The sequence below is a fragment of the Gopherus flavomarginatus genome, chromosome 4, assembly GCF_025201925.1.
Source record: "Gopherus flavomarginatus isolate rGopFla2 chromosome 4, rGopFla2.mat.asm, whole genome shotgun sequence".
In the NCBI taxonomy this organism is placed as follows: domain Eukaryota; kingdom Metazoa; phylum Chordata; order Testudines; family Testudinidae; genus Gopherus; species Gopherus flavomarginatus.
The window spans coordinates 44,559,909-44,585,344 of NC_066620.1; the positions used below are offsets into that span (position 1 = coordinate 44,559,909).

The 25,436-nt window shown below is 46.2% G+C and overlaps 1 protein-coding gene across 16 annotated transcripts in view; it reads left to right on the forward strand.

Annotated features, from left to right (window-relative positions):
• The window catches only part of TRERF1 (transcriptional regulating factor 1), a 145,626-nt gene that overhangs the window by 24,552 nt on the left and 95,638 nt on the right, over positions 1 to 25,436 (forward strand). For 12 of the 16 annotated variants that reach the window (XM_050951766.1, XM_050951754.1, XM_050951757.1 and 9 more), the window contains one exon: positions 24,243 to 24,290. The exons of the other annotated variants lie outside the window; for them this stretch is intronic. The gene's annotated coding sequence lies outside the window, so the exon portion shown is untranslated. The remainder of the gene's footprint in view (positions 1 to 24,242; positions 24,291 to 25,436) is intronic. 16 annotated transcript variants of the gene reach the window in all.

Sequence of the window (25,436 nt, forward strand, 5' to 3'; positions counted from 1 at the left end):
CTTTTACTGGAAAGCCATACCCTGTGAATGCAGCACTTATCTATAGGATGTTGCAGGTTCCTCTATAGAATGCACACTGGCTACCTTGCAGAACCAAAAGAATAGTTAATTATAACATGTCTATCTTTGCATTTAAATGCAGTCTACAAGCATTCTCCATGCAAAGGTTTGAAACAGTCACATTTTTAAAACTACAAACATATGAAAACAGACTATAAAACAAATTTCTGTTTCAGGCAATTGTTGACAAGTAAAAATAAAAATTATAGACGGTTAAATTATTAGGCAGTTTTACTACTATGTAAGGAAAATTTATGCTGTGATAAATAAATATTGCTGTAACCCAATTCAGAACTTGTCAAATGCAGGTTTAGAAGGCTAAAATATAAGGGATACTTTTTATTATTTAAGAGGAACATTTTTAGTGATATTCTTGGCTTTTTCCCCCTCTCCTTGAGTTGGGATGTTTAAGGGTTGCTTTCAGCATAACTGTCTTCCGTAGATTCCATATGTGAGGCACATTAAAGAATGACTCCATAGTCAAGGGTCCATTATGGCAAACACTTACTGCCAAGAGTATTTCCACTGACTTCAGTTGAATGCTCTCAACTCCCCAGAATTAGCTCAATACACTTGGTTGTAAAACACACCTTTTTTTGCCTTAGAAGTAACATGTCAACTAGATAAAATTTAAATATTCTTTTGGCCTACATATATATCCCTCAATGTCTCTTTTTTTAAGACTCAAATTTACTTTTGTCTTGCACAAACCTAGTGTGATCTCACTTTGTTATTATTTACGTCAGTGTGCTTGAGTGGTAAGAAAAAGTTACTGACTAAATCTGTGATGCATCATTTTGAATAGAGCTAGACAAATACCACCAAAAAAAGGTCTGAGATTAATCAAAACCTAATTCATTTAGGCAACACTGACACATTCTTGTATTTGCTCTTCACAGATATTCAGGCAATTGAGTTTTATTCATATGAATACTTGCAAAAAGCTAACTTTATGCCCAGACATTCAAGTACTTGTGAATAGGAAATGTTAATCTTCTGCAAATATTCACACTGGAAATAATATATTTCATATGGAGTGATGGATTTCCCAATATCCCTCTCATAGCCTTGAGGCAGTAAATTAAGCAAGCTATGCAAGGTTCAGACCATACTCTTTGCAACTCGGACTATATATGCATGTGTAAAAAACTGTGAGCCAAAAGAAAACTAAATTTAAATGATGAACCTAGTCAGTAAATCTTGTAGTAGAGTATAGCCCCTCCTCTCCCCCCCCGGAATAATAAGGTAAGAGGAAATCAAGGCAAGGCCTGTATAGCCCAGAAAGGAAAAGGTTTAAAGTGTTACAGTATATGCTTTCCTGATCCTGTTTATCTGTGACTCAGGTCATGGCTCTTCAAGTGCTTTTCCTGGTAAGTGTTGTGCTCATCCTATCAGATAACACAAACAATGCCACATGACTTGTGTGACCAGTTATAACTAACCAACACAAGTCAAATTTAGAATGTTGTATCAGATAGTCACAGTGACCTGCTCGCAATCAATGTGTTTTTTTATCTTAAACTGTCAAATATGAATATATTCAAGAATATTCGGTAAGTAGGGAAAGGGCAAAACTAGTTGAGCATATCTTATGCTTTTATTTATTTCCTAAGCTTTAATTATGAATCCCTTTTTTTTTTTTTAACTCCGGTGTTTAGTCTTTGTTCCACTTTTGGGCTTTAGCAGACAGTGTTTTGCCTAAGTTTTTATCCTCAAGTCATTTTTTCCCCTGCTAATAATGCAGTCACTAGTCAGATTGTTTATAAAATGAGGACATCCTCTTGGACTAAATATGTAAACAGTCTGAAGTGTGCGTGTGTGTGGAAGAGAGGTTTTTGCAAATTTTATTTAATAACAAGATAGGAAAAATACGTAAAGCTGTGTTTAAATACAGTTAGAATAATGGCATAAGTTAACAGCAAGAAATTTCACTATTAAGGAACGAACTGTAGCATCAGTGCCCCCTCCCTTTTTTTTTGTTGACACAATCATAATTTCAGGATGGAATACGAGTCTTGAGAGAAGGTTGGTGCGTGGGATGGGGACTTACCATGCCAGTGGAATAGAAGAGTTTCAGACCAAGGAATGGAAAGGGATTGTTTGATGAGACTACTAAATGTTTTTCTTCTTGATCGCTGGCTTATTTCCAATTTAAGGGCCAGATTTTGATCTGGCCTATCGGGTCATTTGTGGGGATACAGTCATAGGAGGGATGCACTCATAGTAATAGGGTTGCCAGGTGTCTGGGTTTCGACTGGAACACCTGGTCGAAAAGGGACCCTGGCAGCTCCAGTCAGTACTGCTGACTGGGCTGTTAAAAGTCTGGTCGGTGGGGCTAAGGGAGGTTCCCTGCCTGCCTTGGCTCCGCGTGGCTCCCAGAAGCAGCGGTATGTCCCCTCCCACCCCCGGCTCCTACACGTAGAGGCAGCCAGGAGACTCTGCATGCTTCTCGCGCCCCAAGTGCTGGCTCCACAGCTCCCATTGGTTGGGAACTGCGGCTAGTGGGAGCGGCGCCTGCGGACAGGGCAATGTGCAGAGCCGCGTGGCTGCGCCTCTGCATAGGAGCTGGAGGGGGACATGCTGCTGCTTCTGGGAGCTACTGAGGTAAGCGCCGCCCAGAGCCAGCACCCCAAAGCCCTGTCCCAGCACCAATCCCCCTCCCGCCCTCGGAACCCCTCGATCCCAGCCCGGAGCACCCTCCTGCTCCCCAAACCCCTCATCCGCAGTCCCACGCTAGAGCCTGCATCCCCAGCTGGAGCCCTCACCACCTCCTACATCCCAACCCACTGCCTCAGCCTGGAGCCCTCTCTCACACCCTAAACTCCTCATTTCTGGCTCCACCCCAGAGCCTGCACCCCACATCTGGAGTCCTCATCTCCTCCCGCACCGCAACCCTCTGAGCCAGCCCAGTGAAAATGAGTGAGTGAGGGTGGGGAGAGTGAGCGACAGAAGGAGGGGGAATGGAGTGATTAGGGGTGGGGCCTTAGAGAAGGCAGGGGGCAAGAGCAGGGCCTCGGAAGGGGGGCAAGTCAGGGCAAGGGTGTTTGGTTTTGTGCCAGTAGAAAGTTGGTAACTCTAACTCATACATAGGCTCCTTGAACCTGGGTCTGAAGCTGTAGGAGTAAGTGGATGCTATGCACAGTCTCTTCCCTTCCCAAGTGAATGAGCAGAAGCTTAGCTCCTCACTCCAACCTGGTGCAGGGGGTAGTATTCTGCTAATGGTAAGGAATCCTATTTCTCTGTGGCCCAGTTTCTTCTCTGCATTGCTCCTAGAGTGATGCTCATTGTTCTGGATGTTGTTCAGGGAAAATTGCATGTGAACAATCAAGCCCTTAGTCATTAGTAACCACAAATCGTTACCATCCAGAGAATTCTTGGTGATCTGTTAAAGGCGTGAATAGTCTCAATCCATTTCCTGGCAGCTAGGTGTTCACATCCTTAATCCCACTATTGCCCTGGCACTGATATTTAGGGAAATCTCCACAGGCTACTGAGACTAACCTATCCTCTCACCGATAGAGGGAGTCCCTCTAAGGCCACATCCACACTACAGACTAAAATCGAAATTAGTAAAATCGATTTTGTAAAACAGGGTTTATAAAATCGATTTTATGCGTCCACACTAGGGCACATTACGTCTTGGTGTGCATCCATGGTCCCAGGCGTCCATCAATTTCCGGAGCGTTGCACTGTGGGTACCTATCCCATAGTTCCTGCAGTGTTCCCTGACCCTTGGAATTATGGGTTACTACCCCAGTGCCTGATGGGGCAAAAATCACTGTCGTGGGTGGTTCTGGGTACAGCCTCACCCCCCTCCCTTCCTGAAAGCAGCAGACAGCCATTTCGCGTGTTTTTTACTGGGTGAAGTGAGCAAACGCCATTTTACAGCAAGCATGGACCCTGGTCTGATCAGTACCTTGATCGTGGACGTTGTAAACAGTTCACGCATTCTTGTGCTGTCTATGCTGAACCATGAACAGCAAACGCAGGAGAGGAGGCTGCAGCTACGGCAGCGCGGCGACGAGAGTGATGAGGACCTGGAGACTGATTTCTCCAAAACCGCGGGCCCCCGCGCTTTGGAGCTCCTGCTGGTAATGGGAGAGGTTCTACCCATTGCTCGCCGATTTTGGGCCCGGGAAACAAGCACAGACTGGTGGGACCGCATAGTTTTGCAGGTGTGGGACGATTCGCAGTGGCTGCGGAACTTTCGCATGCGTAAGAGCACTTTCTTTGAACTTTGTGACTTGCTTTCCCCTGTCCTGAAACGCCATAATACCAGGATGAGAGCAGCCCTCACAGTGGAGAAGCGAGTGGCAATAGCCCTCTGGAAGCTTGCAACGCCAGACAGCTACCGATCAGTCGGGAATCAATTTGGAGTGGGAAAATCTACTGTGGGGGCTGCTGTGTTGCAAGTAGCCAAAGCAATCATTAAGCTGCTGCTACGAAAGGTTGTGACTCTGAGAAACGTGCAGGTCATAGTGGATGGCTTTGCTGCAATGGGATTCCCTAACTGTGGGGAGGGGCCATAGATGGAACCCATATCCCTATCTTGGCACCGGAGCACCAGGGCACCCAGTACATAAACCGCAAGGGGTACTTTTCAGTGGTGCTGCAAGCACTGGTGGATCACAAGGGACGTTTCACCAACATCCACGTGGGATGGCCAGGAAGGGTTCATGACGCTCGTGTCTTCAGAAGCACTACTCTGTTTAAACGGCTGCAGCAAGGGACTTACTTCCCAGACCAGAAAATTACAGTTGGGGATGTTGAGATGCCTGTAGTTATCCTGGGGGACCCAGCCTACCCCTTGATGCCATGGCTCATGAAGCCATACACAGGCAACCTGGACAGTGGTCAGGAGTTGTTTAACTACAGGCTGAGCAAGTGCAGAATGGTGGTAGAATGTGCATTTGGGCGTCTCAAAGGTCGCTGGAGAAGTTTACTTACTCGCTCAGACCTCAGCCAAACCAGTGTCCCCTTTGTTATTGCTGCTTGCTGTGTGCTCCACAATCTCTGTGAGAGTAAGGGGGAGACCTTTATGGCGGAGTGGGAGGCTGAGGCAAATCGCCTGGCCGCTGATTACGCGCAGCCAGACACCAGGGCAATTAGAAGATCACACCAGGAAGTGGTGCGCATCAGAGAAGCCTTGAAAACGAGTTTCATCATGGGCCAGGGTATGGTGTGACTGCTGTGTTTCTTTCCCCTTCATGAACCTCCCCCCTCCCGTATTGACTCCTGCTGCAAGCAACCTACCCTGCACCCTTCCCTAACAGCTTGCTTATGGAAATAAAGTTACTATCTTTTAAAAACCTTGTATTCTTTATTAAAAGTCAGTCCCTGTAAGCAACCCACCCTCCCTCTTGCTTTAAAAAGCATGTAATTAAAAATAGATTACAGAGAAATAACAAGGTACCCCGGTAGTGGTTTTGGAGGAGGATGGGAAGGAAGAAAAAGGCCATTAAGGAAGCCTTGAAAACGAGTTTCATCATGGGCCAGGGTACGGTGTGACTGCTGTGTTTCTTTCCCCTTCATGAACCTCCCCTCCCTGTATTGACTCCTGCTGCAAGCAACCTACCCTCCACCCTTCCCTAACAGCTTGCTTATGGAAATAGTCATTCTCTGTAACTAGCCCACCCTCCCACTTGCTTTGAATAGCATGTCATTTTAAGAAGAGTAAGAGAAATAAAAAGGTATCCCGGGAGTGGTTTGGGAGGAGTATAGGAGGGAAGAAAAAGGCCATTAAGGACATTTCAATGTAATGACAGCCTTTTGGTTGGACTGTCCACGGGGGTGGAGTGGGCAGGTGCAGAAAGCCTTCCCCCACACGTTCTTACACGTCTGGGTGTGGAAGATACGGGACATGGTGAGTACTGAGGGAGGTTAAACATGGGCTGGAGTGGCACTCTGTGACCCCGCAGCTCTTCCACCAGACGTCGGAGGATGTCAGTTTGATAGCGCAGCAGCTCCAGCGTTCCATCCCGCCACCGCTGATCTTCCTGCCACCACATCTCATCTCGAGCGTCCCTCCTGTCCTCACGTTCACTGGCAGCTTTCCTGTACTTTGCTACCACATCTTTCCACTCCCCCAGATGAGCTCTTTCACTGCGGGTTACTGCCATGATTTCTGTGAACATCTCCTCCCGTGTCCTCTTCTTCCTCCTCCTTATCTGACCTATCCTTCGGACTGGAGTAGGGAGGCTTGAAAAATGTGCAACTGCATGAGTGGGGGAAAAGAGTGATAGAAGGATCATAAGAGATACATTTCACAGAACAATGGTTATACTCTTTCACAGTGAACTACACTATTCACCGTACGTAGCACATGTCACTTCACTACAAGGTCGCCTTTGGATTCTTTTAGTATTTAGTGCTTGCGGCTGTGGTGTAACAGATCAACACAGATGCAGGTCCAGGGATTACAAATCAGCTTGCAGGCGGACATGGTAAGGCATACATCTAATGGCAGTTAACCGTACAACCTCCTCCTTTCCCCCCACCACTGGCTATTAGCAGGTAAAATTCATGCTGGGCAGCCAAACTGCTAAAAAGCACATCTTTTGCTTCTTTTCTTATGCCATCAGAAAGGTTAAGCACTAGAGGAAATTGTGAATGGTTTCCCCCCCCCACTCTGCATGTCTGCTGTAATGGCAGGTCAGTGAAACCTTGCCCCCGCTCCGTTGGCAATTAGCAGTGAAAATTCCTGCTGCCCAAATGCTAAAAAGGTCAGCGCCATTAGAGACACCTCCCCGTAGGAATGGGCAGCTTTTTCCCTTCCCCCCGCATGGCTAACTGCAAGGGAAGGATTTCTTTTAAGCTGCAGGAAAGCATCACCAAAGGAATGGTCATCTCTGTCCCCTTAATAAAATACATTAATTTTTACCAGGTGACCATGAACGATATCACTCTCCTGAGGATTACAGACAGAGAAAAAGAAATTATGCTTCTTGAATGCAAGCGATCCCCGGGACCATACGCAGCTAGGCTTTGTCATGCAATGATACCCGATTACGTGCTCCAGGCATGGCGTGGTAAAGTTTCGTACCATGGTGGACGGAATAAGGCTGCCCTGCCCAGAAACCTTCTGAAAAGGCTTTTGGGGTACCTACAGGAGTGCTTCATAGAGATGTCCCTGGAGGATTTCCGCTCCATCCCCAGACATGTTAACAGACTTGTCCAGTAACTTTAATGCTAGCTAATGCATGCAAGCCCTTATGGCAAATCAATCATTAAAAAACGCTTGCTTTTAAACTGTTTTATATTAAAAAAAGTACACACCAGAAGTCGCTTCCATGGCTTCATTGTCTGGGCTAGTGGCTTGGGAGGGCTGGGAGGGTAATTCTGTCTGGGTGAGAAAAAGCTCCTGGCTATTGGGGAGAATGGAGTGCTGTGTGGTCTCTGCAAGCTTGTCCTCCTCTTCCTCCTCCTCATCTTCACAATCTGCAGAATCATCAGCAATGGCTGAGATTATTACCCCCACCTCGGAATCCACAGACAAGGGTGGGCTTGTCGTGGTGCAGCCCCCTAAAATTGCATGCAGCTCCGCGTAGAAGCGGCATGTTTTTGGCCCAGATCCGGATCTGCCATTTGCTGCTTTGGCTTTCTGGTACGCTTGTCTGAGCTCCTTCACTTTAACTCTGCACTGCACCGAGTCCCTGCTATGGCCTCTCTGCCTCATGGCATTAGAAATTTTTTCAAAAGTTTTTTCATTTCATCTACTGGAACGCAGTTCTGATAGCACAGAATCTTCTCCCCATGCTGCGATCAGATCCAATAACTCCTGTGTGTTCCACGCTAGAGCTCTTTTCCTATTCTCAGGAGACTGCATTGTTACCTGTGCTGCTGAGAGCTCCACGCTGGCCAAACAGGAAATGCAATTCAAAAGTTCCCGGGGCTTTTTCTGTATACCTGGCCAGGGCAGTAGAGTTCCTTTACCTGTCCAAAGCGGCCACTGGTGCACTGTGGGATACCTCCCAGAGGCCATTAACTTCGATTTCCGTCCACACTAACCCTAAATCAATTTAGTAATATCGATTTTAGGGTTACTCCTTTCGTTTAGCTGGAGTACAGAAATCGATTTTAAGACCCCTTAAAATCGATTTTAAGTGCCTTGTAGTGTGGACGGGTACAGCGTTAAATCGATTTAACGCTGTTTAAATTGATTTAACGCTGTAGTGTGGACCTGGCCTAAGTGAGGATTGTTTGTGTTGTCTTGAAGGGGTGCTATGCAGGTGAAACATTCTTGCTGCATCTATTCTGGACAGGAAACCCCAGAGCAGTCAGCCTGGTACCTTTCTTGATGGCTAAATTCTGTCACAATGGGGGTTGAGTGGCATGGAAAGAAACAGTGTCGTGTTTGGCAATTCACAAGTTGACATCTTTTTTAAGTTTTACCCATCTGTTACTGAGAAATATTTGGTTCAGTTTAGTTTGATTATTTTATTTTTAATTCCAAATAACCTCTTACGTCATGTCAGCAGGGTTTGCAAATCAGAAACAGATGTGAGCATACTATTACATTTCGGTGAGCTGTGCTAATCTAATGCTAGCTACTGTTTCCTGCTTAGGGCTTCTTCCCCATCCTTGTATATGGCATATATACAGTACTGTGCATACTTGGACTCTGTTTGGAAACAAAATAAAGCAATGTGTAGTAGCCACTGCTCAAAGTTTACTATTTCATCCATTGATATTTTACTGCATACTCCTTTTTATAAGCTTGTCGTTAAGAGATGGGCTTGTTTACAGAGGGTGATTCCTAAGCGTGGGGTTGACATCAGGAGTATGATAAGATTCTATCCATTTAAATTTGCATGATCGCAGGTTTTCATATCTTCCCATGTGCCTTCCTCTGTCACTTCATTTTAAAAATCCCCATAGCGAGAGTCTCACAGCTGGGGTACCACCTATACTGCCTGTCCTTCACAAGATATTTACATAACAGCATCTGCAGGAACAACAGAGTGAAACCGATCCAGTCTTGGGTCAGGCCAACTTTGATGTTCCTGCCAGGGCATGGGATGGGTTTGAATTAAGGGCCTGCATTTTTTTGAAGACTCCATAGACTGATCTTCCATCAGCAACTCATGGATTGGTTTTAGCCTTCCTTGCAGCAGCAGAACTGAAGAGACAGCAGCTTGCAGCCATTTTTCAGTCACTTTTCTCCAGCAGCTTTGGACGCCACAGATTTTATGGCCTTCACTCCCTTGGGAAGCCTCTGTGTGGTAGAAGCACAGACTTTTGCTGGAGGGGAAGGAGGAGAGATTAACATTCCTCTCTTCTTTTCTTACTCTCTTTTTCCATCCCGAGGGCAATGGAGAACTATGAATGTGCTGCAAGGAGCACTTCTCATGGCTAAACAAGAAGACCACAGAGAACTGAGAAGATAATATCAGTTTCACATTACTGATTACACAGAGACACAGAAGAATTGGGAGCACAGAACCCCAGAACAGGAGCATGCCAAGGTACTGTAAGGTCAGAGGGAAACGTGGAAGGACAGATGCAAACTGGGTTGTATTGAGGGTATATCCCTGCAGTCTAGGAGCAGCACTTTGACTTCTTGGGCCAACCTCGGTTTTGTGCTTATGGTGCTAGCAGGGCTGGGAGTGCTGTGTAGCCCCTGCGCTCAGACCCTAGGGGAAGAATATATCTCTTATCACAAGGTAACCTCCCTTCACCTTAGAGTGACTGGAGAAGAAGCAATGGACTCCTGAAGGAAGGTTGTGCAGTGAAACCAGGAGCAGAAAAGGGATTTTTAGTAGAATGTTCTAAGTGCAGAGGCTCTTGCCTCTAGAATGAGATTTCTTCCATTCTAGGGGCTTGGGTTTACTTTCTTTCAGCGTATGATACAAGGACTATCTCTTCATTCAGGCCTTTCCTGAGTAAGTGGTGTAAGTTTCTTCTGTGGGTTGTAGAGTTCTGTGTTAAGCAGAGTTATTAAAAAAGCCTTTACTGGCATTGAAGCTGAAGCTTAGATGATAAATGCATGTACCGTGATAATGATTGATATCACTCCTCATTATAAGGTCAGGAGTTCTTAGTTTCATTTTGTGAGGTTGGCAGGGAGGGAGGGAGGGAGGGAGATAGATCTCTCAAACACACGATTGCAAACTGGTGCAGCCGCTGTAGTAGTTGCTGTAGGTGGAACTCCCCTTCTGTGTCTTCCACCAGCATTTTCCCATGCATTTTTAGAGATAGTATATGTTGCCCCTCTACAGGTCACTCCAGCTGCTGACAAAGAAGAGGCAAGGCCAAGATTACCATGTCAGGGTGCCACAGCTACAACAACCCCCAGCAGTACCTGCCTGCTCAGCACTGAGACTAGAGTCTGTACTGGGACTGAGCCTGAAGCCCCATTACCCGCAGAGGATATCTCCATTACTACCAGCAGGGAAAACAGCATGTTTCGCAACTGATCCAAGCGTTCCCCCGGCCACACACGCACCAGCTATGGTAGATACCCAGCAGTCAGGGTTGACCTTCCCAATTTAGGAACCAGAGAGAGGGAGTGCATTCTCAGTGGACCACCGCCAGGAGACCCCACTCCCCATCTAACCAAATGGCCCTCACAGCCAGAGGTCACAGGATAATCCGCCTGCCATTTATGGCCATTGGTTTTGGCAGTAGCTGCCCTATACGGCAGGGCTTCTCTTTCTTTCTGAGCCCTCCCCCGCCGTGATTTAAAAATTCCATGTCCCACCTGTAGTACAAAAGCTGGTTTTCTGCATATAAAAGCCAGGGCCGGCATTAGGAGTTTGCAAGCAGGACAATTGCTTGGGGCCCCATGCCACAGGGGCCCCTGTGAAGCTAATTTGCTCAGACTTTGGCTTCAGCCACGGGTGGTGGGTCTGCAGGTCTCAGGCTTCAGCTCCATTAAGTGGGGCTTCAGCAAGTCTAATGCTGGCCCTGCTTGGCAGACCCCCTGAAACCTTTTCATGGCCCCCCAGAGGATCCCAGACCGTGGTTGAGAACCACTGCTATATAGAAGCCACCTGGAGGATCTAAGGCTCTAGGGAGTGGGGGAAGTATGATGGCTTGGAGGTGGAAGGGTTGTTGCATTAGGATGGGGTGGGGGTAAAAGGATTGTTGGATTTGAGGATTGGATGAGTATATAAATGATGTTTTTTATTTGTTTTTTTTTTTTAATGTCAGAAGAGTACAATTAATAGTCTGGGGGTTTTTTGAGAGAGAGGGAGGATGGGGCTGTTTTATCCAGGGAATATCACATGTATCACTGAATGAGAGATGAATCTTAGGGAGCTCTTTGTTGGTATTTTGGCAGCACGTCACTGACCAAGGCAAAGTGTGATAAGGACAACATCTGAGAGTAGAAGTCAAAATCTCCTAACTAGGTATAAATTGTAGGGAGGGGGAAGCATTTCTTCTGCCCTCTGAGGAGCAGGTGAGGTTCAAATAGTCCATATTGCATACTGGATTAAGAGTAGATAGACAATATATTTCCCCTGCAGAGATCCCAGCCTTCACTAATTTTCCATAATCCTCCCACTTTTTACATGTAATTACGAAGTTACTAATTCAGGCATAAATCTATTAATTTAGCAAACATGCACATGCGTGTGAGTTACTCCTCACCACTCATGACAAAAACAGCAGATAACGCCTTGGTAGTCGGGGGGGGGGGGTGTTCTTCTTCTCTGTCATCCTGGAGCACGTGCACTGACTGCGTGATGAGGGCCTGATAGGAGGCAAGTTGCAGCGATTTTGAATGAGTTGGGATACTGCTGTATTCACCACCCAAGTGACAGGCTGTGTGCTGCACGTTAGCTGTTCTGTGTGGGCTCTGCTACACTGTTAGTGCACTCTTGGTACCTAGAGCACACCAGCAGGGTACATGTGGGCAGTTAGTTCTGCACACAGCCTGTAGCTTGGATGGTGAATCTGGCAGCACCTCAAACTCCACTGACAGTCCCTGTGTCTTGCCTCCTCTCAGACCCGCACTGTACAATCCATGCTGGAGGAGAATCCAGAGGGGACAGGAAGAGACAGCAGCAGCAGAGGAGGAGAGTGGGATGTGACAAAGGAGGGATAAGAGGAGAAGAATCATCCCAGGAAGGAGGTCCAGGCCTGGGACTGGCCCAAGTAATTAAAGGCCCTTGGCAGCGTAGAAGGACAGCTTTCCTGAGGCGGTTGCTCCTTCGGGGGTCGGGGTCAGGGACACAATGGGGAGGGAGTCTGGGCCCCCTCCCTTGACCATAGATGGGTTGAGGAGAGGTCCTGGTTTCTCTGGGGAGAGGGTAGCATGGGAGGGAGAGGTCCTGGTTTCTCTGGAGGAGGAGAGGAGAGAGAGGTCTAAGCAACCTTCCTAATTCCTCCCAAATTTTTCTTTCCATAAACATCCCTAAAAGTGTCAGAAAAAGTGTCCCTGAACCATCAGTAACACCTACATCTTGTATAGATTGATCTCCCCAGCTCAGTCTCATCCAAGCTCACATTTCAGTCTGGTTTTGGGAAAACAAGGACACCTGTGTTCCTACTAACAAAGGTAGACCTTGGCTGCCACATGATGATGGCATTGCAAGCCAAGCAGCCTCTCAACCTTGGGTCCGTCTGCACGTGCCTCTTACACATGAGAATCGGTGGAATAGAACCTGTGGTGCTCTGCAAGAGACAGCCTTCAGGGTAGAAGAGCAACTTCCCAGAGCTATTCATAATTAATTCCATCCACTTCTGTCAGTCAACAACATTTTGCTGTATCAAAGGCTTTAGACAGACCTGGAAGACAGCATGGACACATGGCTTTTGCTTATTAGTAGAAGATTGATCACTGAGACAATACGGTAGTGGTTACCAAAGTTTAACAACCTGTGAACCTCTTTCACTAAAATATCAAGTCTTGTGAACTTCCTTCTAAAAATGAAAATTTCCAGGGATTTTCTCATTTTACCCGAGTATAAATTATAAAAGCAGTGATCCTGGAAATATAAAATGTGTTTTTATGACATGCTTATCACACACTATTATTATTATTTATCATTACAGTATTATTACATTATGAAAATGGCAACACTCTTCCAAGATCTCACGTTTGTACCTTGTATCACTTTGAATAAGTCTGTTATAAGACAAAGCTCCTATGTTTCATCAAGGAGTATCAGATGTGGGAGTATCAGTGGCTATTGAAGGTTGTCTCCATGAGTATGCATTCGTCCCCCTATATCACTTGCATCAGATCACAATCAAGGCTGCCAATCTTCTGGTTGGGGTGTGTGTGTGTTTTTAAATCTTGCTCTTATATGGACAGAACGGCTGATCCTCATTTAGAGAAAACAAAATTATAGTGAAGGCCACTTATTTACCCTTGTCTGGTAACAGCAAAAACAAATGATCAGTTCCTAACAACAAAAATGGGTGAGTAGTGCAAGTGATAACCAAAAAGAGGAAATAGTGACAATGAATTTAGTCTATGAAGGATGAGGAAACAGCATTCATAATATGAAGCATTTTTAATACTTACAGTGTTGTAAGTGTACATTTTTCATCTTCACGATGCTTTACAAAAATGAATTGTCACAACACCCCTGCTAGATAGGAAACTGGTACTGTTTCCATTTTACAGATGGGAAAATTGAGGCACAGAATGGTTAAGGGATCTGCCTTTTCAGATGTTCTTGGCACCTGCAACTCCCATTGACTTCAGTTGGAATTGTGGATGGTTGGCATCTTAGAGTGTGAAGCTCTAGCTACTTGTCTAAAGTCATAGTTGTCAGAGCTGGGCCTATACCTCAGCATTTCTTAGCTCATAGTCTGGTGCTCAGAGGGGTGGGGGGGACCCTAATTGTCACACACATGGAATGGGGAGTTAAAAAATTAAGACAGCCTAAAAAAACTTGATACAGTCTCTTTATTTAAAAACAAAAACCCTCATGATTTTGGGGATTTTGTTTCTCAGTCCGTGGTATATGTTAGTTTATTAAAAAAATTACCATGTTTAATAACTGGTTGCTTATGCATAGACTGTGCCTTAGGCTGTAGTTGAAGTGTTGCGTGTCAGGATTTAGATGCATTGATGGGGATTTGTAGAAACATCTACAATATGACACGAGTACCTCTGGCCAATGCTCTTACTCCCTCATCTTCATAATTACATAATTTAGCTATGTATATGTGATGGTGCTGCGTTTTATTAGGTTGACGTATCTAGTCATAAAATTGCACCATTTGACCTTCCAACTCCTTTCTGGGAGGGGAATCTCTTCCAGTATTTCTTACAGAGCATGTTATAACAAACATTCTTATTACTTTTATATCCAGGATTGCAAGATCATTGCAGGGGATTCAATCCCCTAATGCTATCTAATTAATTTGAGGGCAGAACTCACCTTTTTCCTAACTTATACAGTATTATTAGATTTTTATTTCTGAATTGCAAGACTTGTATGCTGCTGCTGATTTGTTTTCAGATGGTGGTAAAAGATTTTCTTTATTGCAAATGGAATCAGGATGTTTTGACTTACAGTATTCTGAATAGGGTGAGGAGATGTGCATGGTATGTAAAATATTTGTCCATAAAAACCCACACAATAGTGCAAATTGTTCACCCTGCCTCTGTTCCCAGTTTGTGTCCCGCCCCCATCCTCCTCCCCGTGAACTACATGGTGCCAAAGATAATGATATTCATTTACTTATATATTGTATCTCTGTCTCCAGTCCTTGTCTGTTATTGGGCAGAGACTGTCTGTCTATATCTCTGGGTATTCCTACACTGTAAGTGGAAGTCTGATTGCAGCATCCCCATGCTGGCTTTAATCTAGTTGGCAGAAATAAGTGGTAGTGAAGATGTGGCAGTGTGGGACAGCCGCCCCAGCACAAGCCTGGAGGCTGTCCTGGATATGAACTTCGGTTGCTGGCCCACGCTGGGGTCCATGTCATCACATTTTCACGGCTTTTGTTATCCATGTTTGTTAGACTGAAACTAGTGCAGGTATGCCAGCCCATGCTATAGTTACACCTTCATTTGCATTGTAGACCTACTCTGCGTTTGTACAGTGTCCATCACAATCTTTTGGTAACTACAGTAACGTAATTTGTTGTTAATAATAAGTACACCAAATGTAGGCTTTGATCCTGTGAGCTAACTTGTGCTGGTAGACTGTTACACGAAACCCAGGTGAAGTGAATACATCTGCTTGCAGGTACAAGTATCTTCCCATGTAGATCAGATCTTTAATTTCTAGAATAATGGAGGCCAGTATTTAGGTTTAAGAAGACTAAGATAACTAGACTCTTCTGATGCAGGGGAAAAACAAATGCTAAAACTATAAAATATTTAAGTTAATCGTGGTGAATATCTTGGAACTTAAGTCCTTAATAAAGTAACAAATAAGGTTAATGTATATTTGAAGCATTTACAAAAACAAAAAAAATAGTTAAGCCATGTTAACTCTGAACATTTTTGTTTTTGTTCCCCTGTTAAATAATCACTTCACATTTGAAATAGTGCAAGAGAGGCTGAGTAGTAGTAGGCATAGGACTTGCAGTTCTAAGTTGAAACCTGTCTTTTCTGTTACCAGACTGCTGGGGAGAGGTAAAGTTTGCTGACTAATAGTGTTAATACTTGGAAATAAAAGGTAACCTTCAGTCAACTTTCAGTATCTAACCCAGACATTCAGCAGTTTCATGGTGAGGAATGACATGTGGGAGGTGTGCAAGTGAATGTCAAAAATCCTAGAATTGGGCTTACATTCTTATTTCAGGTTATTTTGCTGTATACTGACTTTAAATACTGGAATCCTAAAGTCAGAACAATGAACAGTTAGAATTGTTTTGAATAGGAACGAACGTGGAAGAACTGTTCATTAATTTGTTGATAATCCGCCACCACCCAGTGCTGTCACTTCTGTACCTAATGTTATCTTTTCTGAATCCCTTAAATCACTATAGTTTATATGCCACTCATGACTTCCTGTTTGTCTTTTGGCTGTCATTGGAGCACATTGTGTGAAGTGAATAGCCCTGATGCGCAGATTGCCTAAACTCCTCAGTACCACAGGTTCACATCCCTGTAGAATAAACTCCAGCCCTTTATTCTTCCAAATTAGATTGAGTTCTTTTTCAAATACTTGCTCATGTCGATTCCATTCTAGGTGATCATGGGCACAGTTGTCGGAGACTTTAGCCTTACTGGTATCTGTAGGGCCAGCTGTGGTGCTCATGCCTCAGTATATCAGGCACCACTGGCCTGATGCCTTCTTAGTTCCTTCTTACCGCACATGATGATGAGTTGGAATGCCTGGTCTTGCTTAGCAGAAGCATTAGCGATTCTTCACTGTTCAGATCGTTCTTCTTTTGTTATTTAGTCAGTGATTAGTTAGTTAAGTGTTTTAGTAGTAGTTTAGTAGTTAAGAGTCCTGACTGGGACTTTGTCCTGGAGCGGGACATGCCCACTCCCCAGACTTTAAGCCATGTTCTGAGTGCAGCTGGTCGATGCCCATCAGCGACCCTCACGAGAGTTGTCTGAAGTGCCTGGGGGAGCCCCATTGAAAAGACAAGTGCTGGTTCTGCAAATATTTTCATCCCCAAACTCAGAAAGAGCAAGACATTTGGTTAAGGGCCCTCCTCATGACGGCTGTTCTGTGCCTGGCATCAGAGCTCTTGCACTCTGACTCCACGCCTTGTATTTCGGCGTCAGCCCTCAGTGCACTGCTGGCACCGGGATCCGCCCAGCACCGTTCCCCCTTGCCAGTATTAAAGAAGCAGTCTGTCATCTGGTCCACAGGCACCGCACAAGGGAACTTCGGGCAAAGGACCTGAGCTAGACCTTGTGTCAGCAAATGGAGGCTCTCGGGGGTACTGCTGTGGTCGGACCCCCTAGCCCTGCCAGGGACCCACCTCCGACTCTGGGAAGAAGTAGGGGGTCCTGACCCATCTGCACCTGAGGTGGGCCCAGCAGCCAAAGACCAGTTAGGCAGATTGGTACCACAGATACCTCACTGCGTGGCGGATCCCGCCAAGACACCAGCTCAGACGACCAGGCCGGTGACAAGCTACCCCCAGCACAGCCAGCACCAGCTTTGGCGCACAGGGCCCAGTCTGAAGCAGTGACCCCAAGGGAGGCCCGACGATTGTGGAGCAGTCCCCGTTGCAGCAAGAGGATGCCCCCCAGCCTCCAGCCGTACAGTCATCCTCATCCTCTTCGGATGAGGAGGTGATGGGGCCCTCGCAAACTGGTAGCTCACCCCTGCCCCTGATGACTTCAGGGAGCACCAAGCCCTACTCAAAAGGGTGGCAGCTAACCTGAACTTGGAGGTTGAGGAGCTAGCTGAGGAGCCCAATGACCTCTTCAATGTCATTCTGTCATCTGCCTGTTCACCCAGGGGTCCTAAAGATTCTCAAGTTGGTGTGGCTGACAGTCTTCCATTCTGCCCACATCCAAGAAGGCAGAAAAGAAGTACTGTGTCCCCACAAAGGGGTTTGAATACTTATACATGCACCCTCCTGTGGGGTCCCTGGTCGTGTCTGCTATCAATGAAAGGGCCAGGCACGGCCAGTCGTGTGGCACCCCAAAAAATAAAGATGCGAAGAGGCTGGACTTGTGTGTCAGAAAAATTTATTCCACAGCAAGCTTCCAATTTAGGGTCTCTAACCATCAGGCCCTACTTGGCAGATGCAATTTCAACCTGTAGGACTCTGTTGGAAAGTTCAAAGCGAACCTCCCACAGGATCTGGCGCAGGAGTTCGCCACTCTCATAGAGGAGGGTAAGGGAGTAGCCAGGAGTGTCCTCCAGATGGCCTGGGGCACCATGGACTCGGCGTCCAGGGTGGTCTCCTCTGCAATATCCATGAGGCATAGCTCCGGGTTACAGACCTATGGGCTGTCCCAGGCAATGCAGTCCATCCTCCAGGACCTCCCGTTTGAGGGAACAGGGCTTTTCTCGGAGCTGACTGATGCTAGAGTCCCAGGCCAGCCTCTGCTTCTTAGGCCTACATACTCCTCAGCATGCCAGAAAACTGTTCTGCCCCCGGCTGCCTTTGCTGTCTTCAAGGTCTTGGGGTATGCCTCGTTCTGGTTCTTACAAAGAGGAGGACAAAGACAGGGGTTTTAAGCGATGCCACTGGTCGTCCTCTCATCCACCTGCCGAGCTCGATCCTTCCAGATATCAAGGCATCCAAAGCAGTTATTTTGAGGGTGCGCCCGAGGACGATGCCCCAGTCACTGCACCGGATCCATTCCCCGGCTTGCTCAACCACCTGTGCTCTTTCCAGTCGGTTTGGTCCCATATCACCTCGGACCACTGGGTGTTCGTCACCGTCTCGTCGGGCTATACCCTGCAGTTTGTAGCTGACCAACCCTTCCACACACCCCCTTCACTTTCCCTCTTCAGGGACCCTTCTCACGAGCAACTCTTCGTTCAGGAAGTCAAAAACCTCCTGTGCCTAGGGGCAGTGGAAGAGGTTCCCCAACACATGGAAGGAAGAGGATTTTACTCCCATTACTTCCTCATTCTGAAGGCAAAAGGGGGCCTCAGACCTATTCTAGACCTCTGCCGCCTCAATCAGTGTCTCAAAAATTGAAGTTTCCTATGGTCTCCCTGACCTCCATCATCCATTTCCTAGATCTAGGAAACTGGTACCCCCCCTTTGATTTAAAGGACACATACTTATGTTTTCCTGGAGCACCGACGTTTCCTCTGTTTAACGTTGGGCCAGCGCCATTTCCAGTTCACGGCGATTCCCTTTGGTCTCTCGTTGGCCCCAAGAATGTTCACAAAATGTATAATGCTAGTGGCCACTTACTGTGCCGCCAAGTAGTCCAAATTTACCCATACCTTGGTGACTGGTTGATAAGGGGCCAGTCCTCAGATCAGGTGCAGAAGCATCTCGATCTGGTTGGGGGTTCTGATGTATGTCTTCCCTCTGGTGCCATTGCCTTGTTCTGCTTGATCTTCATGAGGATCGTGGACAGCAAAGGTCATCCTCATAGCACTGACATGGTCATGCTAACACTGGTTCAGCACTCTGCTGGACCTCTCGCTGGTGACCCTGTTCTGGATGCATTCTTCACTGCTAGACCTATTGTCCCAGAACCATGGAAGTCTCCTGAAACCAAACCTGGCAGCGCTTCATCTGATGGCTTGGCTGCTGCGTGGTTAAACGCCCAAGAATGGCAGTGCTCATCAAAGGTCCAGCGAGTCCGGTTGGTCAGTAGAAAGCCCTCCACCAGGGCCACTTATCTGGCCAAATAGAAGCGATTCATTTGCTGGATGGCAAATAAGGGGCTCTGTCCCAAGCAAGCCACATTGCAGATCATTCTAGATTACCTCCTGCACCTCAAGCTTCAGGGCTTGTAGTTCTCATCCATCAAGGTCCATCTAAGGATCATCTCAGCCTTTCACGCACTGCTTAAAGACAGGTTGGTTTTCTCTCAGGATATCACAGCCAGATTTCTCAAGGGCCTGAAGTGCCTCTACCCGCACGTCAGGGATCCTGTTCCTCTGTGGGACTTTGGTCTGGTGCTGTCATGGCTCATGCGTTCCCTCTTCGAGCTTTTGGCTTCCTGCTCTCTCCTCCTCTCCTGGAAGGTCGCGTTCCTGGTCGCGGTCATGTCTGCCTGCCGGGTATCCGAGGTTTGGGTGCTCACCTCAGAGCCACCTTACAGGGTCTTCTACAAGGACAGGGTCCACCTAAGACTGCACCCAGCCTTCCTTCGTAAGGTGGGGTCTCAGTTTTATTTGAGCCAAGAAATTTACTTGCTGGTCTTCTATCCAAAGCCGCATAAGTCGGAAGAGGAGCAAAGGCTACATGCCCTGGACGTCAGGAGGGCTCTGGCCTATTACATTGAAAGGACCAAGCCATTCCGCAAGTCAACGCAATTATTCGTCGCTGTGGCCGACAGGATGAAAGGTCAAGTTGTTTCCGCTCAGATAATTTTCTCCTGGATCTCTGCCTGCAGTTGCTTTTGCTATGATCTAGCACAGGTGTCACTCCTGGAAATAGTCAAGGCCCACTCTACCAGGGTGCAGGCCTCTTTGGCAGCCTTTTTGGCCCTGTAGGGTGGCCATCTGGTTGTCGGTCCATACCTTCATGTCCCACTAGGAGCTTACCCAGCAGGCCCTGGACAACTGGCTTCGGTAGAGCAGTACTGCAAGCCGCCAAGCAGTGAAATCCAAGCCCACCTCCATAGATACTGCTTGTGAGTCATGTAGAATGGAATCAACATGAACAAGCACTCGAAGAAGAAAAAAACATTTACCTACTTTTCGTAATTGTTGCTCTTTGAGATGTGTTTCTCATGTCCATTCCATTACCCACCCTCCTGCCCCTCTGCTGGAGTTGTCGCCTTCTCAGTTCCTTCTTGTCGTAGAGCCGGGGGTGCCTGATATGCCATGGCATGAGCGCGACACTCCAGAGGGTGCCACAGCTGGCCCTACGGAGATACCACTAAGGCAGAAGTTTCCGACAGCTGTGCACATGGGCACGTGCACACCTAGAATGGAATGGACATGAGCAACATATCTCAAAGTACAACAGATATGAAAGATTTTTTCTGTGTAGTTACTTATGTATGTGTGTGGATGTCCATGAAAAAGCCGAAAAATTAAATGCATGTCAGAGCTGTAAGGACATGAAAGAGCCAAACATAGTTGTAGAAAGTTGTGGGAGTTTGCCCTGCTGTCCAGTCAAATTTCTTCTTTGCATCCACTGTTGGGCAGTATAGTATATGCCTTTTAGGTTCCACCCTCAGCCCCAGCAGTGGCTGCATTCCAGTAGTGATGTATGTATATAGTTAGTGGAGTGATTTAGTGGGTCTTCAGGTAAAAGGTGCCATGTAAATATATAAATAATAGTATTTTACACGTTTGTTTATTTATTTTGGCAGGATGGTCTTTTCTTTGCTAATTGTTCTATCATTCCATGTCAAAAAGGTGATAGAATACAAGGAAAACCTATCTTTATTCAGCCCTGCTAACTCTCCTACCCTCTTTTTTAATATGATTTCCTCTCTGGCTTTGTTAACTTTAGAGAATGTTACCATTCTGAGAGCCATACTGGCCACCTAAATTTACAGGGGTCATCGCAACAAATGATTTGGTAGCCTCAGAATGCGGCCACCCTCTGCCCGTGCATCTGCCACTTGCCTCCTGACCCCTCTGCCTGCTGCTCGCCTCCTGTGTCCCTCTTCACACACCCCCAACCGTTGCTTGCCACCTCTCACCCCTGCCCACTGCAAGAACCCTGCTCGCTGGTGGCTCATTGCTCACCTCCTCACTCCCGCACTTGCAGCCAGACCCCTTCTCCCCTACCTGCCTCCTCATCTTGCTGCTGGCTCGCGATTTGCCTCCTTTCTCCCTTGCCACTCACCTCCTTGCTTGCTTGCCCTCCCCTTGCCTCCTCACCTTGCTTCTTAAGCGTTGTGTGTCACACCTGTGTCTCCAGAGAGGTGTCACAGGCAGCAACAGAGAGGAAGGGGAAGCAGTGTTTCCTCTTAATTTTTCCTATCCATGTCACACATCACCTTCATATTGGTGCACATAACAAAATTTAGTTGATGGGGGTGGGGCCGATTGGTTTGGAGTGTGGGAGGGTGCTCAGGGCTGGGACAGAGGGTTGGGGTACAGGGGTTTGCGGGCTCTGGGGTGGTGCCGGGGATGAGGGGTGCTGGAGGTTACTCCGGGTCTATGGTGGGGAGAGAGGACTCCCTGCAGCTCTCTCTGCCCACCGCAGCAGCAGCAGTACTTGGACTGTGGCGGGGAGAGGCTCCTTTCCCTGCCATGGCAGCTCCAGGATAGGTCCCCCTTTACCCCAGCAGGGCCGGGCCGGGATGGGTTTGGGCTGGGGGAGGAGTGCCTGGGCTGGGGCTGGGTTTGGGCCGGGGGAGGGGCGCCTGGGCTGGGCCGCTCCGGCCGAGTCTGGGGCCATGCCGCCCCAGCTGCAGCAGGACCAGGCTGCAGCAGAGTTGTGGCTGGGGGAGGGGCACCCCGGCCGCAGCAGGTTAGGGGCTGGAGGAGGGATGTGTTCCTTGAGCGCTTGCGTGGCGCTGAGGAGGCTGCTGCGCAGCTTGTAGGGAACTAAGGGGGGCCGATGGTCCCCCCACCCAGTAAACTGCTGTGGCCGCAGGGAAACCACCTGGTAGCTGCATGTGGCCATGGTGGCCGCATTTGAGAAATGGTGACCTAAAATGCTTGTAAATCATGTCACATGTACACGTGTGTGTTCCCAGAACTGTGTAGATTAAACTTGCTTTCAGAAGGTCTACAGAACTTGTTCAGTCTGAACTGATTTAGTGCTAATGTGAGCACAGAATAGCTAAAATGGTTCAGCTAGTCCTCCTGCTGCTGTCCCACAGTGCATAAGTGACCTTTTTAATCTTCCATTATTCACTATCTCTGGAAGGTTCCAAGAGGACATTGTGGTTGACATGGTTTAAACAGCAGAACTGATGGGCAACTGGTGTTTTTAAATTGAAACATCATGGCTAATATGGACAAAGTTAAAGGTTTGTACTCAAACTGGTTTGGTCCAGCTGATTCAGTTACAAGGAGTTTGTTGCTCTGAGTTACAGCCCAAAATATCATGATTAAAAATCAGATTTAAAACCGTAAATAAATTACATTTTTGCCTGCTTTTGGATATTTCTCACCTTGTATGAGGAAGCTCCCCACCCCTAACTTGTGAGAGATAATTTCAGGATCAAAAATAACCTTAAATATACACAAAATTTGGCTTCCCTGTTCACTGCTTGGAGGGGGCTGCAGTTACTCTCTCCTATTGTGTGTGAGAGGAGGTGGCACCCGGTGACTCATAATTCCCCCTCCCCATCCCTAACAAGGCAGAATAGGCAGCGATCTCATTCATATTCTCGCTTCATGATCCCCTATAATCTCCAGTCCCCCATCTACCTCATTAACTTGCCCTCTTATATTTCCCTCTCTTAACCTTCTGTCTCCTACCACAGGTTCTCTCTCTGCCACACCATATTTCCCTGCACCCTCCTAGTCTGCCTCCTATTTCCTTCCCTACTTGCCCCACTCCCACCTCCCCAATCATTTCCCTGATCATCCCTGCACATCCTCTTTCTTAGCACATTTTCCTTTGTTGCTGCCCCCATGGTCTCATTCCTGAAACTCCGCATTCTCATGTCCCCTGCCTGGCGTTTGTATGGAGACTGAGGAGCCACCATCTTCCTTCTGTTAGCCCCATTTCAGCCGATGGAAGATGGCATCCATCTTTTCTGGGAGCAGCCTCAGTTTCCTCTACCAAGGACAGAGACATGGTAGCTAGATAGCTAAGGGCAGCCTGTAGATTTGGTTCTGTTGACAGTAATGAGAGATGCTGTCCCCTTTGGATAAGGGCAGATTTCATAGGGTTGAAGCCAGCAGTCAGAAATTCATGAGAACCCTTTTAAAAAACAGAACAGAAATTGAGATTTACAATAAGACTGTGAGAGTGAGTAATGCTGCAGTGTGTTGGTGGGTGCCAGACTTGCCACCAGAGCACCTTTCCTTCCTCCCGCCAGCGGTCTTTTATTCTCTTCGCTTTCCAAAGCCTGAGGCCCTTGTAAATCTTAATTCTGGTTCTGCAAGTTCCACTTGGGGGCCTCGCTGACAAGTTGGTCAGAAGTATGAAGGCATTATAAGAAACACTGTGAGATGAAATCACTTTGTTCGTTGAAATTGCACTGTGGGATTTTGGAAGGAACTGGCAAGTAAATAACAGTGACCGGGACTTCCTGTCCCCACTAGTTTGGGCTTGATGAGTTTTAATGCCAAGGTTACTTGTCTTAACATGTCAGAATTACATTACTGATTAATACTGATCATCTGAAAAGTGTTACACTTATGTATATTCAGATTATTTTTAAAAGCCACTAATGGCCAGGAGGTACTGTGTTAATGCATTTTGCAGTAACACTCTGTTTTGCAAACTTATTTTTTTAATGGGTACTGGCAATGAAAAACTCTGATATAGTAAACCTACAGTGTAGTAAGTAAATAGAGTAGTAATGGCCTGTTACTGCATGATGAAAGTTATTGGGAATTTAATTACTTGAAATTCTTGGGAGCAGGATTGGGGCCTAACTAAGCAAGTGTTTTCTGACTAAATGGATATACTGTAGCTTGTTTTTTTGTTTTGTTTTTGTTTTGTTAATTCAAAGGAACACAAATCTTTTACTATGCTGTTTTGAATAATTCCCCTAAACATATGACATGCTTTTGTCCCCACAGAAGCCAGCTCAGGAAGACATTAGAAAGTTGATCTCAAAAATTCAACAGGTAACTTAAGTTATAGTTTTATTTTCTTTGCTACAAATTATGGAGAATGTGGCAAATATTGAAAAAAATTCTTTCTTCCACAGTTGGCAAAACTCACAGATCCATTATTTTCTAAATTTTCTAACCTGAGAACATGAAGATAGCTGCCTCCAGTGTGAATTTAGAAAGCTAAGTAAAAGTTGCTTGATTTCTCCCCACCCCTCCTTCACCCATAGGTGCTGAGCACTTGCAGCTCCCATTGACAACAATGGAAATGTGGCTGTTCAGGTCTTTTGGAGAAACAAACCATTTAAGGGCCTAAATGTGGAGTTAGTTGTCTAACTTTAGGCAGTCAAGTAGGAAAATATGCCCTGTATAAGTACAAGTAATATCCCAAGAAATGTGAATAGGTTAATAGCTTTCCTGTTGAGCAAATTATAGGAAAACTTCAAGGGAACGTGTTTAACATCAGTGGCTGAGAGGACTAGACATAACATTTCTCCACAAATTTAGTATGTCTTTGGTATATTTAAATAAGTACTATGTTTGAAAGAACAGAGTTTTTGCGGTTCTGCTTTTAATGTAGAAATGGAATACCCACTTCCCCCTTCCCATCTTTGTCTCACTAGCTTTCCCAAGTTTAAATGTCATGAATATTCTGTTATAAAATATTGGATGGGGGAATTAGGAACCTGTTTAAGATTCTTATCTTGATTTTTACCCAAGTGAACAGTTTTATTATGGATTATCTGGCCCAACTATACTGTAAACTATTTAGGTATCTAAAATTTCTGTAACATTATTTGCTCTAGTCACTGAATAGTTGACACTGACTTCAGTTTCTTATAAAATGTTGATAAAGATGTGGAAATTGAACAGAGCCATTTTCAGTTTTTGCCAGCAAAGCACACTGATACGCAGTTTTTTCTCTGTGTTTGTAATGCACATGTAATATAGGGAGGTGGTGTGACATAGCTATAAGGGATTTAAAATGGAGCTGGGAACTTCTGAGTTTTAACTGTGGCCCCACCAGTGACAATCCCTGTGGCCTCGGGTAACACATCTTAGTTCTTTGAGTCAGTTTGTCCATCAGTGAAATGGCAATAATCCTATTTCTCTTTTTTTCAGAGTGATGCAATAATTAGTTTAATTATTTGCAAAGTGCTG